Here is a 5,493-nt window from a genome sequence, read left to right on the forward strand (position 1 = left end):
TAAATATTCAGATGGGACCAATATCGTAAAAATGAAACTATTAAATAATTAAGCAAGAGTCAAATTTTAATGAAAATGCATTCAATGTCTTGCAAATAAGTAATTAAAATGGTTATACTTATCACACATCTAATTTAATTAAATTATATAAATATTCAGATGAGACCAATATCGTAAAAATGAAACTATTAAATAATGAAGCAGGAGACAAATTCTTAATGAAAATGCATTCAATGTCTTTCAAATAAGTAATTAAAATGGATAAACTTATCACACATCTAATTTAATTAAATTATATAAATATTCAGATGGGATCAATATCGTAAAAATGAAACTATTAAATAATTAAGCAAGAGTCAAATTTTAATGAAAATGCATTCAATGTCTTTCAAATAAGTAATTAAAATGGTTAAACTTATCACACATCTAATTTAATTAAATTATATAAATATTCAGATGGGACTAATATCGTAAAAATGAAATTATTCCATAATGAAGTGAGAGTCAAATTCTTAATGAAAATGCATTCAATGTCTTTCAAATAAGTAATTAAAATGATTAAACTTATCACAAATCTAATTTAATTAAATTATATAAATATTCAGATGGGACCAATATCGTAAAAATGAAACTATTAAATAATTAAGCAAGAGTCAAATTTTAATCAAAATGCATTCAATGTCTTTCAAATAAGTAATTAAAATGGTTATACTTATCACACATCTAATTTAATTAAATTATATAAATATTCAGATGGGACCAATATCGTAAAAATGAAACTATTAAATAATGAAGCAGGAGTCAAATTCTTAATGAAAATGCATTCAATGTCTTTCAAATAAGTAATTAAAATGGATAAACTTATCACAAATCTAATTAAATTAAATTATATAAATATTCAGATAGGACCAATATCGTAAAAATGAAACTATTAAATAATTAAGCAAGAGTCAAATTATAATGAAAATGCATTCAATGTCTTTCAAATAAGTAATTAAAATGGTTAAACTTATCACACATCTAATTTAATTAAATTATATAAATATTCAGATGGGACTAATATCGTAAAAATGAAATTATTCCATAATGAAGTGAGAGTCAAATTCTTAATGAAAATGCATTCAATGTCTTTCAAATAAGTAATTAAAATGATTAAACTTATCACAAATCTAATTTAATTAAATTATATAAATATTCAGATGGGACCAATATCGTAAAAATGAAACTATTAAATAATTAAGCAAGAGTCAAATTTTAATGAAAATGCATTCAATGTCTTTCAAATAAGTAATTAAAATGGTTATACTTATCACACATCTAATTTAATTAAATTATATAAATATTCAGATGGGACCAATATCGTAAAAATGAAACTATTAAATAATGAAGCAGGAGTCAAATTCTTAATGAAAATGCATTCAATGTCTTTCAAATAAGTAATTAAAATGGATAAACTTATCACAAATCTAATTTAATTAAATTATATAAATATTCAGATGGGACCAATATCGTAAAAATGAAACTATTAAATAATTAAGCAAGAGTCAAATTTTAATGAAAATGCATTCAATGTCTTTCAAATAAGTAATTAAAATGGTTAAACTTATCACACATCTAATTTAATTAAATTATATAAATATTCAGATGGGACTAATATCGTAAAAATGAAATTATTCCATAATGAAGTGAGAGTCAAATTCTTAATGAAAATGCATTCAATGTCTTTCAAATAAGTAATTAAAATGATTAAACTTATCACAAATCTAATTTAATTAAATTATATAAATATTCAGATGGGACCAATATCGTAAAAATGAAACTATTAAATAATTAAGCAAGAGTCAAATTTTAATGAAAATGCATTCAATGTCTTTCAAATAAGTAATTAAAATGGTTATACTTATCACACATCTAATTTAATTAAATTATATAAATATTCAGATGGGATCAATATCGTAAAAATGAAACTATTAAATAATTAAGCAAGAGTCAAATTTTAATGAAAATGCATTCAATGTCTTTCAAATAAGTAATTAAAATGGTTAAACTTATCACACATCTAATTTAATTAAATTATATAAATATTCAGATGGGACTAATATCGTAAAAATGAAATTATTCCATAATGAAGTGAGAGTCAAATTCTTAATGAAAATGCATTCAATGTCTTTCAAATAAGTAATTAAAATGATTAAACTTATCACAAATCTAATTTAATTAAATTATATAAATATTCAGATGGGACCAATATCGTAAAAATGAAACTATTAAATAATTAAGCAAGAGTCAAATTTTAATGAAAATGCATTCAATGTCTTTCAAATAAGTAATTAAAATGGTTATACTTATCACACATCTAATTTAATTAAATTATATAAATATTCAGATGGGACCAATATCGTAAAAATGAAACTATTAAATAATGAAGCAGGAGTCAAATTCTTAATGAAAATGCATTCAATGTCTTTCAAATAAGTAATTAAAATGGATAAACTTATCACACATCTAATTTAATTAAATTATATAAATATTCAGATGGGATCAATATCGTAAAAATGAAACTATTAAATAATTAAGCAAGAGTCAAATTTTAATGAAAATGCATTCAATGTCTTTCAAATAAGTAATTAAAATGGTTAAACTTATCACACATCTAATTTAATTAAATTATATAAATATTCAGATGGGACTAATATCGTAAAAATGAAATTATTCCATAATGAAGTGAGAGTCAAATTCTTAATGAAAATGCATTCAATGTCTTTCAAATAAGTAATTAAAATGATTAAACTTATCACAAATCTAATTTAATTAAATTATATAAATATTCAGATGGGACCAATATCGTAAAAATGAAACTATTAAATAATTAAGCAAGAGTCAAATTTTAATGAAAATGCATCCAATGTCTTTCAAATAAGTAATTAAAATGGTTATACTTATCACACATCTAATTTAATTAAATTATATAATTATTCAGATGAGACCAATATCGTAAAAATAAATCTATTAAATAATGAAGCAGGAGTCAAATTCTTAATGAAAATGCATTCAATGTCTTTCACATAAGTAATTAAAATGATTAAATTGATCAAACATCTAATTTAATTAAATTATATAAATATTCAGATGGGATCAATATCGTAAAAATGAAACTATTAAATAATTAAGCAAGAGTCAAATTTTAATGAAAATGCATTCAATGTCTTTCAAATAAGTAATTAAAATGGTTAAACTTATCACACATCTAATTTAATTAAATTATATAAATATTAAGATGGGACTAATATCGTAAAAATGAAATTATTCCATAATGAAGTGAGAGTCAAATTCTTAATGAAAATGCATTCAATGTCTTTCAAATAAGTAATTAAAATGATTAAACTTATCACAAATCTAATTTAATTAAATTATATAAACATTCAGATGGGACCAATATCGTAAAAATGAAATTATTACATAATGAAGCGAGAGTCAAATTCTTAATGAAAATGCATTCAATGTCTTTCAAATAAGTAATTAAAATGATTAAATAGATCAAACATCTAATTTAATTAAATTATATAAATATTCAGATGGGACCAATATCGTAAAAAAAAACTATTAAATAATGAAGCAGAGTCAAATTCTTAATGAAAATGCATTCAATGTCTTTCAAATAAGTAATTAAAATGATTAAATTGATCAAACATCTAATTTAATTAAATTATATAAATATGCAGATGGGACCAATATCGTAAAAATGAAATTATTACATAATGAAGCGAGAGTCAAATTCTTAATGAAAATTCATTCAATGTCTTTCAAATAAGTAATTAAGATGATTGAAATAATGTTAGTTCTCAGTAAATTAAATTATATAAATATTTAAATAGAACCAATATCTTAAAAATAAATTTATTACATAATGAAGCGAGAGTCAAATTCTTAATGAAAATGCATTCAATGTCTTTCAAATAAGTAATTAAAATGATTAAATTTATCAAACATCTAATTTAATTAAATTATATAAATATGCAGATGGGACCAATATCGTAAAAATGAAATTATTACATAATGAAGCGAGAGTCAAATTCTTAATGAAAATTCATTCAATGTCTTTCAAATAAGTAATTAAGATGATTGAAATAATGTTAGTTCTCAGTAAATTAAATTATATAAATATTTAAATAGAACCAATATCTTAATAATAAATTTATTACATAATGAAGCGAGAGTCAAATTCTTAATGAAAATGCATTCAATATCTTTCAAATAAGTAATTAAAATGATTAAATTGATCAAACATCTAATTTAATTAAATTATATAAATATTCAGATAGGACCAATATCGTAAAAATGAAACTATTAAATAATGAAGCAAGAGTCAAATTCTTAATGAAAATGCATTCAATGTCTTTCAAATAAGTAATTAAAATGATTAAATTGATCAAATATCTAATTTAATTAAATTATATAAATATTCAGATGGGACGAATATCGTAAAAATGAAACTATTAAATAATGAAGCAGGAGTCAAATTCTTAATGAAAATGCATTCAATGTCTTTCAAATAAGTAATTAAAATGGTTATACTTATCAAACATCTAATTTAATTAAATTATATAAATATTCAGATGGGATCAATATCGTAAAAATGAAACTATTAAATAATTAAGCAAGAGTCAAATTTTAATGAAAATGCATTCAATGTCTTTCAAATAAGTAATTAAAATGGTTAAACTTATCACACATCTAATTTAATTAAATTATATAAATATTCAGATGGGACTAATATCGTAAAAATGAAATTATTCCATAATGAAGTGAGAGTCAAATTCTTAATGAAAATGCATTCAATGTCTTTCAAATAAGTAATTAAAATGATTAAACTTATCACAAATCTAATTTAATTAAATTATATAAATATTCAGATGGGACCAATATCGTAAAAATGAAACTATTAAATAATTAAGCAAGAGTCAAAATTTAATGAAAATGCATTCAATGTCTTTCAAATAAGTAATTAAAATGGTTATACTTATCACACATCTAATTTAATTAAATTATATAAATATTCAGATGGGACCAATATCGTAAAAATGAAACTATTAAATAATGAAGCAGGAGTCAAATTCTTAATGAAAATGCATTCAATGTCTTTCAAATAAGTAATTAAAATGGATAAACTTATCACACATCTAATTTAATTAAATTATATAAATATTCAGATGGGATCAATATCGTAAAAATGAAACTATTAAATAATTAAGCAAGAGTCAAATTTTAATGAAAATGCATTCAATGTCTTTCAAATAAGTAATTAAAATGGTTAAACTTATCACACATCTAATTTAATTAAATTATATAAATATTCAGATGGGACTAATATCGTAAAAATGAAATTATTCCATAATGAAGTGAGAGTCAAATTCTTAATGAAAATGCATTCAATGTCTTTCAAATAAGTAATTAAAATGATTAAACTTATCACAAATCTAATTTAATTAAATT

This window comes from Prenolepis imparis, unplaced genomic scaffold (genome assembly GCF_030444845.1).
Source record: "Prenolepis imparis isolate NDT839.2.m4 unplaced genomic scaffold, iyPreImpa1.0 SCAF_9, whole genome shotgun sequence".
Taxonomy (NCBI): Eukaryota; Metazoa; Arthropoda; class Insecta; order Hymenoptera; family Formicidae; genus Prenolepis; species Prenolepis imparis.